General features: G+C 39.9%; 1 protein-coding gene and 1 pseudogene across 1 annotated transcript in view; both read left to right on the forward strand.

Annotated features, from left to right (window-relative positions):
* Window positions 1-26,954, forward strand: part of LOC140245728 (uncharacterized) — an 89,018-nt pseudogene that overhangs the window by 3,421 nt on the left and 58,643 nt on the right.
* Window positions 1-26,954, forward strand: part of LOC140245709 (protein rolling stone-like) — a 73,823-nt gene that overhangs the window by 632 nt on the left and 46,237 nt on the right. The gene's annotated exons all lie outside the window — the stretch shown is intronic.

Genomic DNA, 26,954 nt, shown 5'->3' on the forward strand with positions numbered 1-26,954 from the left:
ACTACCGGAACCAGATCCCCGTGATCGCTCAGACTCAGTCTCGGAGTTAAAGACAGAGCCAGACTGCGGGGATGGATATGGAGATGCCTTGTGGACTGTCAAAACCATTTTGATTGTGGTGTTCTTAAGTATTACATCACCATCAAGAGATGAGATTGAATTACTGAACAACATACATCGAGATTTATCCAAACTGAGAGATAGTCTATTTTAGTGGGGCGGTTTAGCTCGAAAATTCAAAGGAATTGTGCATTTTGTGATACAAGCACCAAATTTGGCACACATGTACATTAACATGTTGCAAACATTTTTAGATATTGGGCCACTCGAAATTCTGTCTTTATGTCCGCCATATTGGATTTCAAAATGGCCGCCATTTGAAATTTACATTTGCGATTATCTCTGGGTCTAATGCTGCTATTGACTCGATTCTGGTGTCTAAATGTATGTTTTGGGGGGCAAGGAATCCAATGGTAACAATCTGCATTGCGTATTTTCACCAATGGGCCGCCATGTTGGATTTCAAAAATGGCCGCCATTTGAAATCTACATTTGCGATTATCTCTGGGTCTAATGCTGCTATTGACTCGATTCTGGTGTCTAAATGTATGTTTTGGGGGGCAAGGAATCCAATGGTAACAATTTATATTACGTATTTTCACCAAATGGGCCGCCATATTGGATTTCAAAATGGCTGCTTTTATACATGGCCGCTTCTCGATCTACATTTGTCGTTATCTTTGGATCTAATGACTTGATTCTGGTGGTGGTGGTGGTGGTAGTAGTAGTTGTAGGTGTAGTGGTAGCTGTAGTGGCAGTGATGATGCCAGAAATGTTACATTGTGTCATTCCAGGTTCATCGTGATGCATGCATGCCTGTAGACTGACGGTGCTGGTTTTTATTCAAGACAGTTCCACCATGTCCAAGAGGTTCACACTAGCTCATGCTGAGCGAACTTCACCGTCAACATCACCGCACCTCACCACAACTGACTGCAGGTTGTGCCTCATATGTCAAGAAGACAAGATGAATACACTCACCAAACCTGACCAATCAAAGAGGAAAGACATTGGTAGTGGGTACAGTTCACTCGCATAGAACTTGATCAAATTCAGTGAACTTTGAGAGCTTCGCAAGATCATTTCAGTTGGAAAGACTCGATGATGGTCATGGCATTGAAGCTGCGATGGTTGCACACGGTGCACAATATCACCAGACGTGCAGGCTACAGTACAACAACACCAAAAGAGAGCACTCAAGAAAGAAGGGCAGAGCGATGAGGAACAATCTTTATGGAAATGCGCCAGGGCACATTCACGCTCATTGAGTACAGAGACGGTCCCAGAAACTTGTTTGTCTGCTGTTTGCGGTCTACAGTATTGGTTCCCATCCTGGAATTCTTCGATCACACGAGCAACCTCCGGTTCCGCAACCATCCAGCGACGAAGGGCACTAGGGCTGTCAGTGAGCCCAACTGCGCCACCGTCTCCTTTGATGCAGGCATTATTCTGTTCATGTGCCTGGTCAATCTGAATTGAAGAAAACACCCTCTGTGTTTTCTGAACTGTGAAGTGGCCTTCACTGAATTTCCTGGCTACATCTGGGTGTTTGGTAGTGAGTTTTGCCATGTCCTTTAGGTGCACTGGTATCCACCTAGCACAGGTGGGACCAGCTCTGTCAGAGCATCGAGGTACATCATCAACGATCCCTGCCTGAGAGAACGCACATACACTAGAACCAATAGTTCTAGTTCTAGCACAGTTGCCCAGTAGCGAAACTGGGTGATGTTGTCTCGTCTCTGGCGACACCGGTCTTCAAACGCATGAAGGTCCTGTGCGTCCCTGGTTTCTCCCAGACAGTAGTGGTTGTAGGCATGGTGTTGCAGGATGTACAGTGCTGTTGCAGTCACTTGATGTGCTCTTCTTGTGCGCAAGACATGAAATGCTCGCAGGAATGAGTCTGCTGTCCCTGCTGTCACGATCGTAATCTCAGTTTGCACAAGTGCTTGCACCCAATCACTCCCTTGCAGTCAGTCCCCCAGTGTTTTCAGTGCCGCCATCTCTATGTGGAGACCACCAAATATCACCACTATGTGGTCTTCACCATAACTCTCTGGCCACTTCCACTGTATCTGCTGGCCAAAGCAAACAGTAGCTGATCAAAGGTGACCACTGGTGTCTGTCCAGGATTCAGTTGTTCTACAGCATTTTTCACATCCATTGAATGCCGGATCATGGCCACAATGTGGGCACTTTCCAGGAAGAGCGGAAGCAGCGATATGGGCCAGATGACTCGAGCATCTGGTGGCTGTTGGCTGGCATTAAATGCAGCCGAAGATGACGAGAGAGAGAGATGCTCAGGCCAACGTGTGACAGTCTGTCGTCCAATTCCTTCTTGCGTGTATGAGCATGAAACATCATCCCTATGTATGTTGGAAGTGGGGTCTCCTGTGCAACACTGTGCTTGACACAGGGGGATGATGTGGTGCCACGTGTTCACATGTGTTTGACGCTGTTGAACTTCAGTATCTGGGCTGCGGTAAGTGCTGCAGGGTTAGTGTCTGCGGTCTGGTCCTTGATGCTGGGTTCCTCTAGGATCATGCTGACTAGGGCAAGCAGCAACGGTGGCACAGATTCTTCTTGACATCCTTCAGGGAATCCTGTGAAGGGCTTGGCTTCTCCAAACATGTGATGGCGAACAATGTGTGCAGCACGGGCAAGATGGACTGCATCACTATCACTGTCCAGCTCGCAGGCTTTGTCAAGTGCAGCACCGAGACAATGTTGCAGCTTTCCAAAGACTGTTAGCCCCAGTAGGTTATCCACAGTAGAAACACGTTTCTTGGACCTTCTCTGTACTCGATGAACATGAATGTACCCTGGTGCGTTTGCATAAAGATTGTTCCTCATCGCTCTGCCCTTCTTTCTTGAGTGCTCACTTTTGTGCCCTCTGTAGTTTGGTGTTGTTGTACTGGAGCCTGCACGTCTGGTGATATTGTGCACCGTGTTCAACCATCGCAGCTTCAATGCCATAACCATCATTGAGTCTTTCCAAGTGAATGATCCTGGAAGCTCTCAAAGTTCATTGAATTTGATCAAGTTCTATGCGAGTGAACTTTACCCACTACCAATGTCTTTCCTCTTTGATTGATCAGGTTTGATCAGTGTCGCCATCTTGTCTTCTTGACATATGAGGCATAACTTCCAGTCAGTTGTGGTGAGTTGCGGTGATGTTGATGGTGAAGTTCGCTCAGCATGAGCTAATCTGAACCTCTTTGACAAAAACAAAAAACCAGCACTGTCAGTCTATAGGCATGCATACATCACAATGAACCTGGAATGACACAATGTAATACTTCTGTTATTATCACCGCCACTACAGCTACCACTACAACTACCGCCACCACCACCACCAAAATCAAGTCATTAGATCCTAAGATAACGACAAATGTAGATCGAGTAGCAGCCATTTTGAAATCCAACATGGCGGCCCATTGGTGACAATACGCAATGCAGATTGTTACCATTGGATTCCTTGCCCCCCAAAACATACATTTCGACACCAGGATCGAGTCAATAGCAGCATTAGACCCAGAGATAATTGCAAATGTAGATGTCAAATGGCGGCCATTTTGAAATCCAATATGGCGGCCCATTGGTGAAAATACGAAATGCAAATCATTACCATTTGATTCCTTGCCCCACCCCCCCCCCCCCAAAAAAAAAACAGACATTTAGACACCAGAATCGAGTCAATAGCAGCATTAGACCTAGTCTAGCTTCTGGACTCTTTTTACTCGTAGGGGTGATTCAGTGTACGCGACAAGCCGTATGAGGGCGTGACACCCGAGGATTGCGATACGCCGAGAACTGCGATACCCGAGAAAAAAGAGTCCAGTAAAATACTTTCGCCGGATCGAGCAGGGTCAAGAGTTCACGCTAGAGTGGTCATGAATATTCATGACTCGCAGTCAATCAGACAGTTTTACTAGTTAATGCGAATACCAGCTGATCGCACTCCCGCTGGTAGTGTGTGGTAGTGCTGCCCACCTCCATACAGCATTGTCCACCAAAATAGGGGGTTTTGTTCTGAAGTTGAGCCCACTAACTTGTACTTCGACCGCCAGCTCATCATACTGCATTAATGTAGGCCTACGTGCTTTCTTTATGCATGATGAGAGACAAGCTGCCCATTCCATGATTTCATGAAGTCATCATATAAAAGTCTTTACATAAAATCAAGGAAATTCCAAAGATTCTCATAATTATGTAGCTATATTATAAGAGAAGTAAAGTCTGTGTGTCTTATGAGAGAGAAGTCTTTTCATGAAACGTAGCCTCCATCCAAATAGGGGAGCTGTATACCACGATTTCATAGTACGATGAAAAAATGTTTCATTGGACATTATAGGCTTATTGCAGATTACAGACTTTATTTTAGATTGATTCCTCCGAGAATAACAGAATGACATCCGTAAAAGGGTCAATCCCACTATATCCGCTAAAATATGTGATCTTCATATACATGACTTTTGATCAATATTCCAATAGATTTAAGGGATCCCGTGTCACAGAAGTCATATTTTTGGTAAAGCAACTCTAGCAAAGATATTAAAAACCAGACCCCCCCCCCCAAAAAAAAAAAAATAAAATAATAATAATAATAATACTATTATTATCATTACAAAATATCGAATGTAGGAACCAGATTCAAATAGTCGATTGTGCCAAAATAGATTTCTGTCTTTGAAAGCCTGATTGTACAGGAATAAAAAAATTGTCATGGTCAACAAAGGCAAGTGAAATTCATTGGATTGCGCCTGCGGGTAGGATAACGAAGAGGTTCGTGTTTTTGTCATTTTTTTTTTTTATATAGATCGAGTCAAATTCAGACGGATTTCACTGACGAATTCCATAAGGTATTTTAAGATTCAACGAAACATACGTGATACCCTGCTATGAGATTTCTCCTCAAGGATTATGACAGCCTTATATAGCTCACCTGCAAGGAACTACTCCCATATCTCACTATAGAACACATTAAAGTAACTTTATTATCTCATTTCCATGGAAAAGCGCAGGTGGGAAACGTATACGTTAAGAAAACTCACTCCCTGACTAACATAACTCGCAGGATTCATCCAATTATATACTTATACAAACGCTCTGAGGGAATTTATTCATAGTAACAACTTTCATAGTCAAACTACTTCATCTAAACGTAAAAGCAACATTATTCCTTGCGTCCTTTTACCAAAACACTAATTGTGGCTTGCCTTTAAAACAGATTATGCTGATAGTGCTATATTCGTGAGGAATATGGTGCTGGTTAAAAGCTATGTCTGTTATTCCGAAGGTTCGTTTATTCGAAAATAAACTATTGCTTACTATTTTTTTTCTTCTGATAATGAAATAATGTTCATTAGCCGAAACTTAAAAGAAGGGTTTGTAGTTATGTACTTGTAAATAGCACACTTAACCATCACAACAATACCCGCTGTTATGTTCACACGGCATGTGCTGATACGTGGCGATAACAATATATGTCAATTCTTTTAATTGTATTAACTGAATGGATTTTGAAGTAACAGGAGGGTTACACACATCTATTTTCCCTGAAAAGGTGTTAGTGCTAACCTATAGCAGTAAAGCAAAACAAAGCAAAAGGAAACAAACTTGTAATGGTATACATTAAGCCGTGTTGATCGAAGGATGATAATACAACATGACATTGTAATGATGAGAAGGAGAATGCTTCACAGACGCAGGTACACAGTGACTCAAATTGTCTTATGACTTTGAAAACGAACACTTCTTTTTTAATGGGTGCTCACCAATGTGAATGCAGGACGGAATACAGGTCATTCTCATTGATACACACACACACAAAAAAAAAGGGGGGGGGCAAAATTGAATAAGATACGACTAGCAAATTGCCTCCCGCAAAACCATACTGTTGAAAAGACATGCATTTTACTTCTGTTTTTTAATGGGAGTGGACTTTCTCTTGTCTGTATGGTTAAAGATCACCTATTGGAAAGCAATACCCGGAAGTAAATAGTTTAGCAAATATTTACACATCACAGATGATATAACTTTCGAACCCAGCTATTAGTAAAGTTGCATTTATATGCATTGAACATCTGTATAAAATTGACGATGCGCAGTGTGGGGCACGACATATTGTAACGTACTATTATGTTTCATTGGAAATACCAGATATTTCTCCTTTAATCATGCTGTTAATGAACATCTTTAATTATCGTCCAACAATGAAGGATTAAAAATCTAGGGCAGCTAGATAAACTTTATAGGAGTCCATACCATGTTGTTATCATGTAATATGTATTGTTCTGAGGAGTGAACCCCGGAGACTGTGGTATCATAAAGTTTAAATGAATAATTAATGAAATTATTTTGCACTACGATATATTCATAAGCAAGTGTCTGATTTATATGCCCTTCAGCATGGTGTTGTGGAGTTTGCCTGTTATATCAAGGAGGCTCTCTCGCCTTCTCGATTATTATAGTTTACCTCCTGATTGTTACATGGCATCATCATTATAATGCAAGGTGAATATCAGAATTGTATGATATCCGCTGCCCTCTGGGATTGGTAAATGCTGAATAATTCTGGAGACAGAAATTTATTATTTCTGGTTACAGTTTGTTTTTCTGAAGGTTCATTTTCAGGGTTTATTATTACGATGGTTCGGTAATCCAAAACGAAATAAGGTTCGTTTAAAATACTAAAGGATTGGTCTTCCGAATGTTCGTTTGTATAGCCCCTAAAAGAAAACAAAAAAAAAAGTTTGCAATACCGAAGGTTCGTTAATTTAAAACGATATTGGTTAGTAATTCCGAATGTTAGTTTAAAAGTATGCAATTTTTCCATTTGTGGATTTACGAACCTTGTTTCATTTGTTTGTTTATTTGTTTGATGTTTGCTTGTTTTGTTTGTTTTTTTGTTTTTTTGTTTTTTTTTGGTTTTTTTCGGGGGGAGCTATCAAACCTTCAAAATAATAAAGTTTCTCTTATTTTCAGATTAACGAACCTTCGGGAAAACAATGCCCATTCAATTTTTGGATACATAGCGTGTATAAGGTTTGCCACGTAAATTCTCCATCAAACATGTGATATCTTTATCTTCCTTTAGTAAATTAGGTCTGAAGAAAATACCAGCTTATTTTTTTTTTAATCAAAACTGATAAAATACTATTCCTTGTGAGGCTCAACGCGGTAAACCTTTGTATGCTCGCGTAATCAAAGCGTGTTTTTGTATTCTAACCTGTTATATTTCATAAGACATAAAGCTTTGATGGCTTTTCATCGATGAAATCACTTATTACTAGTAATTTCATCGTCAGAGCCACACTCAGAAAGATTTGTGGATGTTTTTATTTGAAATTGCGTGGTATTTAGGCCCTATGCTGATAGTATTGTGGTTGTGTTGTGAATTATTGTTCTCCAGACATAGCTAATAGAAATCCAATTGTAAACCTACTTTACGTTTATACTTGGCTAAAAAAAAAGGGGGGATTCCAGAAGTTCAAGGCTTCATCTTGTGGGCATGGCCCACAAGTACAACATACAGTCGACTGCAGTCGTAGTATACCCAGTCAATTTGCATATAATATCAATTTGATATTTAGAATCAGTGCCTCGATTTTCAAAGTGTTTATGGATTCACTCGGACACAGTGCAGCCGACTGAAATACCTCTCTCTTACAAAATCCTGTTGCACAAACAAGATCGCAAAATCAAGAACATTTCTAATTATGATACGGGCAGTCATGGCTACTGTTGGGCCCTATTTTTTGTACAAAGTTGAAAAAAAAAAAACATTAGAGAGAAATCACTAGAGATAAACGATCGTAGATCGCCATTCGTTTTTAGCTCCATGGCCAAACTAAACACTTATACTGGGTAATGTACATAAATGCAATGCATGCATTGCATGCAGTACTCCATCCGCCCATGGTGAGACCAAGGACAGATCTGCAGGGTGTTGGGAGAAAGGTACTGAACTGTGTAATACCTAGAACAGTCGATGACTAGTCTAATCCAATTTCAGCAGTAAATTCAGCATTATGTGTTCGTATTAGGCTTACTATGAAGAAAAAGGTACTGTATCTTTTCTTCAGAAGAATTGAATACTCTGAAACCAATTTGTGACCTATATGGATCTACATGTCATTAATATAGATCACATACGAAATCAGATAGATGCGAATTCCATTTACTGAGACTGGCTGAACAGACTACTACCATACTCGGTGGGCGGGACCTGTCAGAGCGAATGATTTATCGCGTTCGGTCAAAATCCGATCGGAACTGAAACTTTCTTCCCGGACCCTTTTTCGTTGGGCGCGCAGTCTCTCGATTATCGCAATCAGAAAATTTGCGCCCTCTCTTGGTCGCACCAAGGAAAAGGGGACGGAGCCCAGACTACATTAGACCCAGAGATAATCGCAAATGTAGATTTCAAATGGCGGCCATTTTGAAATCCAACATGGCGGCCCATTGGTGAAAATATGCAATGCAGATTGTTACCATTGGATTCCTTGCCCCCCAAAACATACATTTAGACACCAGAATCGAGTCAATAGCAGCATAGACCCAGAGATAATCGCAAATGTAGATTTCAAATGGCGGCCATTTTGAAATCCAATATGGCGGCCCATTGGTGAAAATACGCAATGCAGATTGTTACCATTGGATTCCTTGCCCCCCAAAACATACATTTAGACACCAGAATCGAGTCAATAGCACCATTAGACCCAGAGATAGTCGCAAATGTAGATTTCAAATGGCGGCCATTTTGAAATCCAATATGGCGGACATAAAGAGAGAATTCCAAGTGGCCCAATATCTGAAAATGTTTGCAATATGTTAATGTACATTTGTGCCAAATTTGGAGCTTGTATCACAAAATGCACAATAGGTTTGCTAAGCTGCCCCACTATTTGCACATACCCAATCATGCACGCCATTAAGCTCCTTATTAGTTTGTTTCAAAAGTAACTGAAGATCTCTGTTAGAAAGAAATACATATGAATCATCAGCAAATGATATGAATGCTAACGCACTTGATGCATTTTGAAAATCATTTATATATAAAATAAACAGCAATGGGCCGAAGAGAGATCCCTGCGGTACCCCACATCGAAGTTATTTAATTACAGGGTCACATTCATTAACATGTACATATTGTTTCCTATTTTAAAGATAACTTTTAAATCAGTCAAGGGCTTTGCCTCTTATATACCATAATGGCATAACTTATAAAGCATAATATTGTGATCAACCATATCGAAAGCCTTTGGAAAGTCCAAAAAAAAAGTCCAATGGTGTGTTCATAATTATCAATGACAGTTGTTACTTTATTAATAAAATGCAAAATAGCATGAATAGTGGAATGTTTTTCTCTACATCCAAACTGAAATTTAGAAAGTACCCCACAATTCTTTAAAAATTTCACCACTCTTGTATAGACAAGTTTTTCAAGAATTTTAGGTATTGAGGGTATTTTTGATAAAGATATTGTTCGATAATTGTTTAGTTCTAACCTATCTCCTGTCATAAGAACTGGAACGACCTTAGCAATTTTCATTTTTCCCGGAACGACACCACTCACCAATGAAAGATTGAATATATGTTCCAAAGGAGTCAAAATTTCATCCACTACTTTCTTTAGCACAATATAACTAATACCATCATGGCCAAAACTAGGTTTATTTTGCAAAATTATTAACAATACGCTTTATTTCTACTGAATGAGTTGGAACAAAAAACAATGACTCAGTATTACGATCTCTCAAGAAAGAAGTAAAATTATAATCAGTGAAAGGTACTTTTTTTAGCAAGGGTGGGTCGTATGTCTGCAAAAAAAAAAAAAGTCATTAAAGGCATCAGCAATCATCTTGCTATTTTCAATACATTCATTATTTAACGAAATTCTAGTGGGTTGCTTCTTTTGACTATTTCTATTCAGCAGATTATTAATAACATTCCAAGTGGCTTTAGTATTATTCTGAGACAAATCAAACTGAGAGCAATAATAATTATTCTTCGCAATTCGCAATAAAGAAGTCAAGGTATTTCTATACTTAACATATTTTTTACGAGATGCATCTGAAGGATTAGAACGGAATCTATAACGTTTATTTTACCGATTTATACACCTGAGCAGAGATTTCGTAACCCAGGGTTGCCGGGCTTGACACTTGTAATTTTTCTGCTTAATAATCATAGGGGGAATACATTCATTGAAAGTATTACATAATATGTCCATAAATTTATCATATGCAACATCAATGTCATATTCCTGGAGAACATCATTCCAATCTGCCTCTGATAATTTCTCTTTCAATCTAGAGATTTTATCGTGCGTTAAGCTACGAAAGTATCTTGGCTGTGACAGTTTAGAAGGACAATCAAACCACCATGAAGCTCATGCATGATACAAACATGCAGACAACACATTATCCCAACTCCTGCAACCACCATCAACACCAACAACGATAACGATAAAAAGGACGACAACTGCAAGAAGATAATCATCTTTATGAGAATGAGATCAGCTATAGATCTATGCTATGTAGAGTTCTTATACATGTATACATGTATAGAGAGAGTTGCGAAAGCCATTGATTTGAACGCCACGTTGTTTCCAAACTAAAAGGGACTCTAGATCTTGCCGAGCCGCCCTCTGTGTTCCCCCATCCAAATTGTACCCGATCTCACGCTCTGCCGATCACGCTGTTTATTTTTATTTTTTCTACCAGCTTAGGCGGCAATTCGCGGTTTTGCACCAATTCACACTTTTGCGCCTTAACAGACGTCACTCCTCACCATGAGCGTTGTGTACCCTTCGATGATACTGAAAGCAAAATCATGCGTACACTAACCGAATGAAGACTTTTGTTTTTGTGACTGGTTCCTTGGCAGGCGGTGCATGAGCGCATAGTAAAAAAAAAAAAAAAAAAAAAAAAAAAAAAAAAAAAAAAATATTGTACATTATAATAATATGTATACTGTACATTTTTTCAGTCTATTTTGTCAGTTCGCCAGTCAAATTGAACTTGCGGGTAAATCGGACTTTCATGCGTATTTACCTACGGGCGGCTACCTAGTTGCTGTTACTGTGTTTGCCATCTACCAAAACCTCCCGGTACCAAGAATTGTTCCCCGCAAGTCAAAGGCAAGGCTTGCCCGGAAAGTTGTGACGGGTGAGTGGCGGGGATTGTCCGCATATTATGTTCACGCAGAACACCAGTAGAAGGGCCGTAGCTGTAGCACCGCGCGGGCAATGCACGTCAATTTGTGTTGATTCAAGATACCCTCAACATCACTTTTGCGGTGAAACAATAAATATCTAGAAGCAATCCATATATTTTAGAATAATTGTTCTTCTATTCTCCTTCAAATTACTTGGATACGCCCACAAAGAAAAACAAAAACCTTCCAAACCAAGATTCTGGTTGTTACCTCATCTGTCAATAATTGCTACAGTACTAATTATGATTAACAAAAGACATTGGACTGCACCCTCCCCGATATATTTTTTGAGACATAAGGAACCCAAAGAATGTTCAGAGATCATGAAGCACAAAAGTACAATTAAAACTACGTGAGTTCTTTGCGAAAACCAAATGTTGTCCAAAATGGCCGCCGTTTGTTAATCAAAAATTGCTGTTTTTAGCCTGTTTCAAGAGACAGAGAAATTCAACATAATGTTCGAGATTCAACAACTCAGAAGGTCCAGTGGAGTCTTTCCCTTTATGTGCACAACACGGGCAATAAATTGGGTTGGATGCATCCCCCCCCCCCCCCTTGGGGAAGGGGGTGGCCTGTACATTTCCATAAATATATATTTTCTTACTTTTAGGACAAAAACAAATTTCAGATATTTCATCAAAAAGAGTGCGCTAAATCTCTCAATTTCATATTGGAAAAAGCCAAAATCTCCATCGTATGGGAAGGAGTATTCTCTTCTCACACTTCCCCCTCCCCGACACTTTCCAGAGTATATATTTTTCCTAACGTTTTCAAATAGAAAACAACTACCGGAAATTTCACCAAGTGGATCTGTGAATCTCAAGTCTGAATATACAAAATTTTCCCTCGTGTGGGAGCGGGCAAATTTTTGACCGCACCCTTCCATGATTACCTTTTTGTTCTTTTTTTGATGGAAACAAAAATCTAATATTTCACCAATAGGGTGCATTAGATGTCTGAATATCAAGTTTGAAAATGCAGAATCTCCCTCTTGTTGGGGGAGAGGGGGGAGGGGATCCCCCTTCCACACCCTTCCATATATTGCACATGTCCCTGAATACAACTTTATATATTTCCTACTCTTTGATAGAAATAATTCAATATCTCACCAAACGTTTGCACTGTATGTTTCACTTTCGAATTAAAAATAAAAAATGATATTGCCTTCTAGTAGCCTCTCTGTTTGGCAAGAAATCTGATGGTGAAATGTCTCTCTCGTAACAAGGACACACTCCATGAGTTTTACTACCCAAATGTTTGTATTTGTACACTTTACACAGAAAAAAAAAATTGTTTTTTAAATAAAAAGTTTTTTTAAAAACTATACTGACATTTATCTACATGATTGTGAGATAAAATTGTGACTGCCGGTCATTTGGCACGCCATTTTGAATTTTAGGAAGAGCTCGAGCAGTTTAATCGGTACCTGAGAGCGTCAAAATCTCTTAATATGTATTTTATTGAGTTTTTCATGTTTCGAAACATATCATTATTGTTTTATTATTATCATTATTATTATTTCTTCAACCAAATGTGAATGACAATAAACAGTAACATAACGTAATAATCACATGAAAATAACACAGTTGATAGAGCAAACCAAATACACTGTTTACGTCTGACAAAGTATAAACTGGGAAGCAATACATGGGCTAGGGCTCCCAAAAGTAATTATTTTACTATTGCCCTTAGGCATGTGAGTCCTCATGTAATGCTTTCCCGTACACATATGCAACAACTTGTAAAAAACATAAATGCACATTATCAGAACAGACCAATAATACAAATATCTTATTATTAAAATACAAGACAGTAAATAAATGAGAAATACCCAAAATTATCTTATCTTCACTTCAATATCTAAATCAAGTTAAGCCATCACTCTATGTAATAAAAATAAAAGGAAAAAAGAAAAGAAAAAAGTGATAATTACACGACAGTGTAATATTGAGATATACTAAAACAAACAAACAAACAAACAAACAAACAAAATATACATCAAATTAACATTATATCACAACATTGCAACTTGTATTACAGTCTTAATCCCCTCCGCAACCAGACTGTATTTACTTACCAACCAATCATATACATATATAAACCTCCGCTCTTAAGAACATACAACTCTTATTAGACATATTAGAACATATTCATAATTATTAGACTCTTAAATTGTGTATTGGGTTTCCTAGTTGGAAGGCTATAAAAATTTCAGGAAATGGCGGCCATTTTGGACGCCATCTTGGATTTCGGTACTTGCGTGCGTCAACATCTCTTGATATGTATTTCATTGAGTTCTTCATTTTTCAAAACATATATTCAGACATTGAAATTTTGTATTTGAGTTTCCTGGCTGAAAAGCTATAAGAAATTCAGAAAATGGCGGCCATTTAGATTTCGGTACTTGCGTACGTCAACATCTCTTGATATGTGTTTTATCGAGTTCTTTATGCTTCGAAATATACTGTATATTTAGACAATAAAATTGTGTATTTTCTCTAGTTGAAAAGTTATAAGAATTTCTAGAAATGGCGGCCATTTTGGACGCCATCTTGGATTGCGGAAGACCCTCAAAGAGAATTAATGAAGACTTTTAGTATGTTATTCTAGACATTTTCTGGACCTATCCTGAAAAAAAAAAAAAAAAATCAGCTTGTTCCAAAAATGTCCAGGTTTAAACCTTTTTTGACCTAATGCTCTTGGACTATAAAGTGTTTAATAGGGCTAATACAAGGCCTAGTGTTTCCTTTTCTACCAATGTCTACGGTGGAACAATTTTGTTGATGCCCATTTATCTTCTTAGAAAAGTAGCTCACTGGCATGTCCACCTGATTTTTTTATTACTCTGGAACAAGACAGCATCTACACCTACATCACCAGCATCTACGATGTCAAAATGGCCTTCAAATTTTCAAACGCAGGTTGACAGTCAGATGACCAGACGAACTTTTAGCCTTCTTTAACAAGTTCGTCAAAGCGGTAGCTATTGTACTGAAGCGATATAACTCTCACATGCCAAGAAAATGTAGTATTTCTCGTTTCCTTCTTGGTGGGGAAAAGGCCCGTATGGCCTCATTTGCTAGTTTGGAGAAACGTGACCTTGACCTACTGCATGACCTAGATATGTAACCTGGGCCTTCTTGAATTCGCCTTTCTGAAGGCTAATAGCTAGACTGGCCTCTGACAGTTTATCGAAAAGCGCCCTCAAATGTCTGATATGGGACTCCGATGCGTCGCCATGAACTACCCCTTGGTACTTGGTTAGCAGCTGCAGTCGTCCTACCTGGTTTGTCAGCACAGATCTCTGGGTATTTTCTAGGCAAATCACCTACGTATCTCACGAATTTGTTCCTCCGTGAAGTGACCTTATTTCGACTGCACGTTCTCTACCACTCGCGAATTCGACAAGTTTGGGGATTAGAGTTCAGTTATATGACAAAAACTGTCCTCTGGCTCCGAATCTCCCGCGATAGGAGCACCCTCACGCTCGTCTACAACAGTGACAACACTTACAACTAGCTCATCAGCACGCTCATGATATCCTTTAATCATGTTATTGATATGACAGACACGTTGTCCCTTACGTCTGTCATAAGGGGTACTGATAATGTAGTTCACCTCCTTCAACTTTCTGGTGACAACATACGGACCATTGTATTTTCCCTTTAAGGCTCCTCTGAAAATGGCAATAACACCTTCACCTTGTCACCAGGTTTGAAACTTCTCTTCTCCGCTTTCTGGTCCTTCCAATATTTTATTATTTGCTGAGATGCAAAACGAGAGTCTACTCTGGAACTCAGATACGTAGTCAAGAAAATTGACATTTCCAGCATCTTCCTATATCCAAGAACATTAAATTTGCCATGTAGGTAGCCATGCCGAAGAAACAAGGTACTAAAAAGGAGGGCGAAAACCCCTCGGGGTCGGGAGAGGTCGATGCCGAGGCCCTGGCATCCCTTCCAGTCCAGGAAGGTGTTGCCTATCCCCCTGCTGCTGCTGAATCTCTTGATGCTACCCTCTGATGATGGTGAGAAAAAAAAAAACAGATGAAATCGCCCTTCGTTCTTTCTTTCTCTTTAATTTGCACGATACTTGTAGTAGCAGCAACAGGAAAAGCGGTTCTTCAAAAAGAGCAGCGATACGCTGGGCCTCTTCCTGGCAGAACTTCATTTTCATAATTATTCATAGTCTATAGATTCGCCATGTACTTTTCCAGGAATTAGCAAAAGTTCCCGAACATTCACAAATAGTGATATAGGATTGGAAAATAGCTGCAAGTTTTTGCAAAAACTGTCACTAACATTTGCTTACGTTCGATTATAGTCGCCAACTGCATTTCGGAAACACTTTTCGCAAACATTCGCTCAAAATATTGCTAGTGGTTGCTAAGCATAGCTAAAAGTCGCTAAAAGTTGCTAATGGCAGGGGCGATATCTCATTTTCTTCAAAATTCGTCAGAGAAGTTGGCGAATCCATAATTCGCGACGTTGCAGTTTGTTTGTTGCAGTGTAAAGAGCTTTTTGGGCTCATCGTTCATGGGAGAGGAAAGAAGAGAAGTGGGAGAAGGGAAATCGAAAGAAGGAAATGTATGCGCAACAAATTATCGTTACCAGCGCTAAATTAAATCGTTCTTCAGCCAAGGAGGTAGCGTTTTTTGCCTGTGTTGGTATGTTTGTGTGGTTGCTCGTTTGCAATGTAGCTCATCCGTATGAACGGATTTGAATGAAATTTTCAGAAAAGAAAAAGTTAAGGGGAAATGACAGTATCGTTTGGAATGATCTGCTTGGCGGATACTGTGCTCTCCGAGTGGCGCTCCTCTTTGTGCTGGTTTATAGGTTACTGTCAGTCTTTTTCAGTTCTTTGGTTCCATGGTACACTCATTTGTAGGAAGAAGAAAATGACATCAAGAGCATTGCATCCCAGAAATAAAATCCCACAGTGTAGTTGTCGCGGAGACAGTGTCACATTGTTATATTCAGGGCAATTATCGGCGAAATATTTGGTCACGGAATCTGTAATAACCAAGGAATATACACAGTTTTTGTAGGCAGGGGGCTGCAGCTGACACTGCCTTATGGGCGACAAAAAAAAAAAATAGAATATTCGCAACATCGTAGATGCGATTTTGAAAATAATAACTTACGGTATAATCACAGCGCACACTGTCTCCCAAGTCAGTCTTTTCAACCTCGCAGTGTTGAAACAAAAATAAGATTTTTTTTAATCGTAATTGTAAAGTACTTTTTTGAGCAAAATTTTGATATCTCACAGGTATCTTATTTGTCAGTTTGGGATGTCTAAGGGAAACTTGCTTTCAGAGTAAAATTGATATCAATGAACTAATAAAGCAATGACGACTTTGGCATTTTCTCACAACCTCCCAATCCCCCACCTGTCACCCGCAGCTCTTCCCCTTATAAGGACGTTCCTCAGTTAAAGTGAAGTCCATGTCATTTTCTTCGAAACTTTCCATGCAGTAACTTTGACCCATCCTAAGCCCAAATATGTAAATAAAACCATAGGTTCATGTGCTTGTTTTTCTTCTACGGGACTTTGAAGAATATGACTAATCTGCCGTCCTGTACCAAAATGATAGCGTTACAGGATCAAGACCATGATTGGCAACACAATCTGTAATGACAAACTTAAATCCCCATTATTCTTTCAAAATCCGAGCTATTTTCTCCAAATTTGCAAGAATTGCAGAAAAGGGTATCCAAAAACGAGGAAAAGGTTTCAAAGTTAGGATTTACACTCTCATTCTTTAGCAAGCAGCGTCCTCACGCGGCAGAAAACGCCGAAATCTCTCAAATCCTTCTCAACGACGTTTTCTGTTAGGGGTGAGCTAAAGACAAGGTTAACAAACTTATGCTGTACATTCAAAACCCATGTCATTTTCACAAAACTTGGCCAAATCTTAGGGCAAGGCTCACTAATTCCAGAAAAACAATAAAAAGTGGGGTTCATGTACTCGTTTTTGTGCTAGCAGCGCCCCCATGCGACATATATTGTCGGAAGTCCCCAAAATCTGGTCAGGAACCTATGCAGGGATGCCCTGACAGGGTGAGTTCATAAAACTTATGCTGTACATTCAAACCCCATGTTATTTTCACGAAACTTGACCAAATTGTAGAAAAATGCTTACTAATTCCAGAAGAAGAATAAAAAGTGGGGTTCATGTGCAAGTTTTTTTGTGCTGGTAGCACCCCCATATGATAGAAATCATCCTCGGACCCCAAAATCTGGTCAGGAACCTATCGTGGGTGCCTGATTAGATGGGGTTCATGAATGTCATGCTGTACATTCAAAACCCATGTCATTTTTACGAAACTTCATCAAATTGTAGAAGGAGGGTTACTTTAAAATGCAGAACAATTGTAAAAATGGGGGGGGGGATCATGTGCTCGTGCTAGCAGAGCCTCCTTGCAACAGAAATCATCGTAAGACCCCCAAATCTGGCCAGGAACATGCAATGCATGGATATACCCATGCTAGGGTTATATGAATCTCATGCGGCTCACTCAAAACCCCATTTTCTTTTCTTAAAAAAAAACACCCCAAAACGTGCCATGTTGCAGTGATATGGTGAAAAAAATATCCAGAAAGATAGGTCCATGTGCGCTTTTGTTATTAACTCCCTTACACAGCCATAATGATATCATGTGGACGAAAGCGGAAAACTCCACATTTGTTTGTTTGTTTGTTTGTTTTACCCACTTGCTGTAACTATGTGTAGAAAGTGATAACGGAGGAAAAAGAATAAATATAAGGAAATAGGAGTTTGGGCATTAGTCTGACGGTTCTCCTTGAAAGGAAAAACAAATCTTAACATAATGACGTTGATTGTAGATTACATGTGTTGGTTGCTGCAGTGGTTGGTAAAGTTCGTGTTGTAAACCATGGACATGTAACTTGAGTAACCCCCCCCCCCCCCCAACCGAAAAAAAAAATAATTCTTTGATTCTCCTTTTGTGACACCAGATTTGGTAATCAAAAATTAATATCTAAATCGTGAAAGTAATAAATACTTGTCTGATAATAGTTTCGAGACCTTGTCTTTTGTAACCAAAAATTTAAAAAAGCCAATATTTTGTATTAGTAATGTGACAAGTTTAGATCTGATTTAGATTCTAACAGAGATACTCAGATTGTTTTAGTTGTTAGAACAAAAAATGAAATGTGTGTCATAACTATGTTTGTTTTGTTGTTGTTGTTGTTGTTGTTGTTGTTTTGTTTTTAACACATAGTCTAGTAGACTAGTAGTTCCCGACTAGGGACTATAGGCCCTAGGTACCTTAGCACTCGACTTGACCATGTTGATGAACAGATAATGAACTGCATGTCACAAAACAGGTCTATGAATTGAACATGGAAACAGCTCAGTTCCACTTCCAAGCTTCCCGATTCCGTCGATCAGTGTTGTGCTACCATGACCATGAATACTGTATGCGGTTCGGACCGCTGAACTTTGCGTAGTACGTACAGATTGTAACGCGTACAGTCGGTACGCGAGCCGAGCGAGTCCGCCCAGCGAGTCCGCCCTGGAGAGCTGTCGGGTATCCGTACGTACCACACTCTAGCTCGATCTACTAGCAGCAGAGTCTGCTGCTCAGCTCAGCTAGCTCAGCTCATCACTCGTGCGTACGCTCTTTGTTACGTCACTGCCAACCTGCGCGGCTAGGATGCGCACAAACTCAACTGAGGAATGTCCTTAAAGAACAAATTTATAGAGAATCTGGAAATATGACAAGTTTGATATCTACGGAAAGCTAAGAAGCTAGTTAACAAAACTGGATATCTTTTAGACGATGTAACTTTACCCCCAAACCGTTTTTGAGATTGAAAAAACACCCAATTTCCATGACCACGTAGCTCCGTTCGCTACAAGAAACATCGGATTTGAGCGACGTCACCAAATGTGTATGAGCTGATTTGCCGTACGGCTATATGAGACCCACTCTGGCAAAACCCGAAACTTCTCGGCAAATGTGATTTCGCGCTACAGCCCGAAAAAGGTCAAAAAATGACCTCATGTAGGCACCAAATTGACATTTTAGTATCACGTTGTAGGGGAATTTTTCTAGTTTCTGATTGATATCAACAACATTTCGAAATACAACCTACAAAATGTAGAATTTTGAAGAGAAAAGTGGGATGTCAATCTCAAAAGTTTGCAAAAATCTTACGTCTTAAGACCAAATCGCCTTCGCTTACGGCGAAAATGACTGTTCTTTTGGCGATCGTGTCTTATAGATAATCCTGACACATTTGGTACCTACAGAAAGCTCTACCTCTGCTTATTCCAAATATGGTCATGGCATGATGTCATGCTACTCACTTTCATTCATAAATTCAGTCAGTCCGCAGCACGTATGCTAATGAGCCGATCCGGCAAGATTTATTCAGCACTCTCGTTGACGATCTTTGCGTTCGAAAGGTGTCTCGTCGTGCGAGATTTTGCGAGACTTTGATAGGGCTATGGTTTTCACAGTGTAGCAACTTGTACATACATTCATCATGGCTACAAGTCACGGTAAATTGTTGTCCAGACTTTGATCTTTATTTTGATACTAAATTTGCCTATAACATCGGATCTTATCATGACTATATAATCAGTTGAATTTGCGTAAATTTTACCTGCTTTTCACGGAACATTTTGTCATCTAAAGTTCTTTTTTGGTTCCCGACCGGATTAAGAAACTGTTGTTTCTGATTTTGGCTTTTTCGTAGAGAGGAAACTTAGATACTCATCATAATATTGGAGTCAAGGAGACGCAAGCATGATTTATACTAGTTTTTCCGTTTTGAAATGTCTGTAAAATTCACTCCTAAGCCAGAAGTATGCTCCGCACAAAGTGTACAGTGGTGCGAAAGAGCTCTCTCATTGGACAGTGCGTGCGTTCAGCGCTTGAACTACACGCGTGCCAAGAAACCGCAAGTGGCATGAAACCGTTATGTAGCAGCGTAATGACGTAATGCAAGCGCTGAGTGCAGGCGCTGTCCAATGAGAGAGCTTACTCTTGAGATTGCACGGTTTCAAGCTGATCAGCACTGACATCAATGTATACTTTACTGGTTCCTGACCGGATTAAGCAACAAATTGTCAAGATATTTACATGAATACAAAGATTAGGAGATGGACTACCAAATAAAGCATTTTCATTGAGACGCAAGGTGAATTTGGTATTTTTTTTTTTGACGTCTTGAAAGTGTAATGCACGAATTACTTTTTTCATCATTTTTCAAGCTCAAATTACGCTATGATATTTTTCATTTACAATAATTTGAGTAACATGTGACGATAGTTTACATATTTTCCTTGAATTTGATACCAAATTTGTGAACATAAGGTGTATTTTTGTAGCCGAAAGCCCAAGGACAAAATCCCCTTACGCAGCTCATTACGTATGCAAACCTAAAGCGGGCTTGCATACGAGTTGAATAAATACGAGCGAATTATCGGGTGCTGCGGACTGACTGAATTCGTCTGAAACATGCGTAGCTTTATGCAAATCGTCTCCCAGACACGTAAACAGCCTTGTTACGGAGACACGTGATCGAAATACATGTACGTGTTCACGATCGGTCAACTGCGCCGAGGACCCCCTTGTTTACAAGCAACCTACGTGTTATACTATGGGGATCGCTGCAGCGGCGGTCCATGCTTGCATGTATAAACACCTGTATCGTGACTGCATGCTGCTCAGCACGGAAATGTTGCAGTTTCCCGCTTTGTTAGACTGTTTTATGGCAAGTTGAGGTAGAAATTAGAATTTAAACCAACACACAAGAGAAAAAGAAGGTCACATTTATCTAACAAACCTTCATCATGCCATTTCGAAGAAGAATCAAGCTGAAATCACGGCATCAAGGAATACCTCTTCACTGCCGATTCTGCTGGTACTGTTGGAGTTGTGCCCCAGATAACAATTTTCCGTTGGGCCAATGTCTTTATGGTCGCCATGGTCGCAGTCGGTGAGATGACATTGGCTCAACGTTGGGCCAATGTCTTTATAGTCGCCACTTGCGGTCGGTGGATATATTTGGGAATCCTACCTGGTCGGTACGGTTGCAGTTTGTAAACTAACGTTGGCGCAACGTTGGGCCACCGTCTCACCTTGTCGGTGATGCAAGATGGATATTGGTAGGTAATCCTACTTTGGGGCAACGTTGGCAATGGTTGGCACAGTCACAGTCGGTAAGCTAACGTTGATACAAGGTTGGGCCATTGATTTACTTTCGTTCCCAAGGGAAGGTAGAAATTATTTGGCAAACCTACCTTGGGCCAACGTTGGCAATTTTTGTTTCCGCACAGCCGGTAAGATAACGTCGGCACAAAGTTGGACCACCCGTCTCACTTTGGTCATTGATGCACAATGACAGCCGGTAAGATAACGTCGGCACAAAGTTGGACCACCCGTCTCACTTTGGTCATTGATGCACAATAAATATTGGTTGGCCATCCTACGTTGGGCCAACATTGGCGATTTGTGGTCATGATCGCAGTCAGCATGTTTACGCTGGAACAACATTGGCCCATTGTCTTACTTTTGTAAATAATCTAAGGTAGATATTGGTTTGCCAGCCTACATTGGGCCAACGTAGGCGATTATCGCCACGATCGCAATCGGTAAGTTACATTTGGAACATTGGCACAACATTGGGTAACCATCTTACTTTTATCACTGATGAAGGGTGGATCTTGATCGGCTATCCACATTGGGCTAATATTGACAATGATTGGCACGGCTGCAGTGAAAGCTACAGTTGGCAGGCACAGCCTTGGGTTAGGCCAATATTGGCCCAAGAGGCAAAGCCTGACGGTTGACTATAAGCTTTGGAACAATGACAGACCATTGTTATATCAACCATTTTTCGAACTTGATTGAACCGTTGGGCCAATATCGGCCCAACAGTGAAAGTCTGACGTTGTACTGACATTGGTACAATGTCAAACCAACATCATATCAACCATATTTACACTTTGAATGCTATGGTTTTCTACTGTTAATCCAACTTGCAAGTGTATATGTTGCCACAACAGTAAGACATTTGACGTCGCGCTGACGTCATTTTGGCCACCGGGCCAACATTGGCCCAACAATGAAAGCCTGACTTTGGACCGACGTTGGTTCAATGTCACACCGACATTATACCAACCATGTTACCAACTCGAATGCAGCGTTGGCCCGATGTTTGTCATACGTCATGCGTGTATGTTGTCACAACATCATAATATAACGTTGGCTCAACGTCATTTTGGTCGTCGGGCTACCACTGGCCCAACAGTTAAAGTCTGACGTTGGAATGACGTTGGCGCAATGTCAAATCAACATCATATCAACCGCATTTTGTCCAGTGTTAATCCAATTTGAAAGTGTGTATGTTGGCACAACGTTAGAAATATGACGTCGCTCCGACGTCATTTTGGCCATCGGGCCAACATTGGCCCAACACTGAAAGCCTGACATGGGTCTCACGTTGGTTCAATGTCAGACCGACATTATACCAACCATGTTACCAATTTGAATGCTGCATTGGCCCGATGTTGGTCAAACGTCATGTGTGTATGTTGTCACAATATCATAAAATGACGTTGGTTCAATTCACATCATTTTGACCGTCAGGCAACCACTGGCCCAACAGTGAAAGTCTGACGTTGGAATGACGTTGGCTCAATGTCAAATCAACATCATATCAACCATATATTTCCACTTTGAATACTGCATTTGTCCAATGTTAATCCAATTTGAAAATGTGTATGTCGGCACAACCTTAGAAATATGACGTCACTCTGACGTCATTTTGGCAATCGGGACAACATTGGCCCAACAGTGAAAGCCTGACATTGGACTGACGTTGGTTCAATGTCAGACCGACATTATACCAACCATGTTAAAAATTGGAATGCTGCATTGGCCCGATGTTGGACAAACGTCGTGCGTGTATGTTGTCACAACGTCATAAAATGACGTTGGCTCAACGTCATTTTGGTTGTCGGGCTACCACTGGCCCAACAGTGAAAGTCTGACGTTGGAATGACGTTAGCTCAATGTCAAATCAACATCATATGAACCATATTTCCACTTTGAATACTGCATTGTCCTATTTTAATCCAATTTGAAAGTGTGTATGTTGGCACAACGTTAGAAATATGACGTCACTCCGACGTCATTTTGGCCATCGGGCCAACATTGGCGCAACAGTGAAAGCCTGACGTTGGACCGACGCTGGTTGAATGTTAGATCGATATCATACCAACCATGTTACCACTTTGAATGTTGCGTTCGCCCCATGTTGGTCAAACATCATGCATTTATGTTGACCCAACATTATTATATGACGTTGGCTCAACGTCATTTAGTTCGTCAGGCCACCACTGGTCCAGCAGTGAAAGTCTGACGTTGGATTGACGTTGGTACAATGTCAAATTAACATCATATCAACCATATTTTCACTGCATTTTCACTGCATTTGTCTAATGTTAATCCAACTTAAAAGTGTGTATGTTGGCATAACGTGCAAAATATTACGTCGGACAATGTCAGGCCAACATTACATCAACTATATACTTTTCCAGTTTGAATGCTACGTTCTTCCAACGTTTATCCAGCGTCATGCGTGTATGTATGCACAATGTCAGAAACGTGAGATTGGCCCAACGCCATTTTTCAACCATTTTTCAAACAGTTAAAGCCTAATGTTGGGCCAACGTTAGTAAAATGTCAGACCTTCATTGTATCAACAATTTTCCACTTTGAATGCTGCGTTTGTTGAACCCAGATAGCAATGCTGCGTTGGCCAAACGTCGGTCCAATGGCATACGTGTACGTCGGGCCAACAACAGAAACGTGACGTCGCTCCGACGTCATTTTGGCCATCGGGCCAACGTTGGTCCAACGGTAAAGCCTTATGTTGGGCCGACGTTAGTACAATGTCAGACCGACTTTATACCAACCATTCTTCCACTTTGTATCATGCACTGGCCCAACATTGGCCCAACTACTTGTGTGTATGTTGGCACAACGTCAGAAACATGACGTTGATCCAACGTCATTTTGGTCGTCGGATTGGCATTGGCCCAACAGTGAAATCTTGACGTAATACCAAAGTTATATCAAGCACTTTTCCACCCTGTTATAACGTTAAGCTAAACGTTATACCAACCACTTTTCCACTGTAATATGATATTATCACACTGTAAAACCATTCCCTTTTCGACTTTGTAATGACGTTATCCCAACATAAAACCAACGACTTTTCCACTTTGTTATGACGCTATCCCAGCGGCTGCATCGACCACTATTCCACCTTGTAATGACATTATCCCACCGTTACACTGACATTGTTCCAACCAAGTTCATACCATACTATAACATTATTCCACGATATACCTGCCACTTTACATGTGTGTCATGGTGTTAGACCAACCTTAGACCAACGTTGTATCAACCACCCCACAATGACATTACCTCAATGTTAGACCAACGTTGCACCATCCACTTTTCCACAGTGTTGTGACATTGTGCCAACGATGTACCAACGTTGGTACAACGTCATCCTTTTACTGTTGAGCCAACGTTGGTGCGATGACCAAAAAAGCCGCCTGAATTAGAGTCTATTCCTATAATTCCTACAATCTACCCTATTCCTAAGCTTCTACATCCTTTTACAGCGTTAGTGCGATGACAAAAAAAGCTTTTTAGGCCAACGTCATGTTTCTGACGTTAGGCCATCGTAGTCTTGTTTCTGGGCAGAAGCCGCCTGAATTAGAGTCTATTCCTATAATTCCTACAATCTACCCTATTCCTAAGCTTCTACATCCTTGATACATATTCCTATACCTATATCTATTCCTATGTCCTAGCTGAAAGAAACATATTTCGTTTTCTTTATGAACCCTGCGTAATGATAATGTTTCAAGACATGGTTGTTAACTGGATGACGCTTTCATTACATTTTCGTCAAAATTCCATCAAAACATCGCAATACTTTTTACAAACGCGAGTGAAAATTGTTCACAAATCCGCAATAATTTGATTTCAATTTCTAAAGTAGTTTACAGTTAAACCCCAGCATCAATACTTTTAAATTTAACGTTTTTTTTAACACTTTCGCCAGATTTGAATTGCAAATTCTCTCATTAATATTCATGATCTTTGTACGTCGTTATTCCAACGTTAGGCCAACGTTGTCCAAAAAGCTTTTTCACATGATTATGACATGGCAAAAAATCCCGATACAGTGTATTGAAAAATGTCTTTATATCATGAACATGTTGCAATAATACTAGGTGTTTCAAAAAACATTTCCCACTTTTGATTTTTAATAATTCATAAACTATATATCAGATAACACTGTCGTTGATATGAGTAATAGCTGAATAGTGTACAATTTGGTTGGAGGTGGTTTGAATGTGAAAGCATAAATCAGTTTCATGAAATCCATGATTAATTTTACAGTTAGGTTCCAGATTTTGCTCTATTTTCAACCCTCTGTACAAAATTTCACTTTGCATAGGGGTCAATGGATGTGTATGGAAGTATATATACCTGCCACTTTACAAGTGTGTCATGGTGTTAGACCAACCTTAGACCAACGTTGTATCAACCACCCTACAATGACGTTATCACAATGTTAGACAAACGTTGTACCAACCACTTTTCCACAGTCTTGTGACATCGTGCCAACGATGTACCAACGTTGGTTCAACGTCATCCTTTTACTGTTGAGCCAGCGTTGGTGCGATGACCAAAAAAGCTTTTTAGGCCAACGTCATGTTTCTGACGTTAGGCCATCGTAGTCTTGTTTCTGGGCAGAAGCCGCCTGAATTAGAGTCTATTCCTATAATTCCTACAATCTACCCTATTCCTATGCTTCTACATCCTATACCTATTCCTATACCTATATCTATCCCTATGTCCTAGCTGAAAGAAATATATTTCGTTTTCTTTATGAACCCTGCGTAATGATAATGTTTCAAGACATGGTTGTTAACTGGATGACACTTTCATTACATTTTCGTCAAAATTCCATCAAAACATCGCAATACTTTTTACAAACGCGAGTGAAAATTGTACATAAATCCGCAATAATTTGATGGCAATTTCTAACGCAGTTTACAGTTTAACCCTTGCATCAATACTTTTAAATTCTACGTTTTTTTTTTTTTATATTTGCAATTAGAATTGCAAATTCTCTCATTAATATTCATGATCTTTGTACGTCGTTATTCCAACGTTGGGCCAACGTTGTCCTAAAAGCTTTTTCACATGATTATGACTTGGCAAAAAATCCCAATACAGTGTATTGAAAAATGTCTTTATATCATGAACATGTCGCAATAATACTAGGTGTTTCAAAAAAACATTTCCCACTTTTGATTTTTAATAGTTCATAAACTATAACAGATAACACTGTCACTGATATGAGTAATAGCTGAATAGTGTACAATTTGGTTGGAGGTGGTTTGAATATGAAAGCATAAATCAGTTTCATGAAATCCATGATTAATTTTACAGTTAGGTTCCAGATTTTGCTCTATTTTCAACCCTCTGTACAAAATTTCACTTTGCACAGGGGTCAATGGGTGTGTATGGGAGTGTGTGGTTAACACCATGACAATGGTCCTAAACAATGGTTAGGGTTTGAATGCTTCACTATTTATTCATGAG

This window comes from Diadema setosum, unplaced genomic scaffold (assembly GCF_964275005.1).
Source record: "Diadema setosum unplaced genomic scaffold, eeDiaSeto1 scaffold_24, whole genome shotgun sequence".
NCBI classification, from domain to species: Eukaryota; Metazoa; Echinodermata; class Echinoidea; order Diadematoida; family Diadematidae; genus Diadema; species Diadema setosum.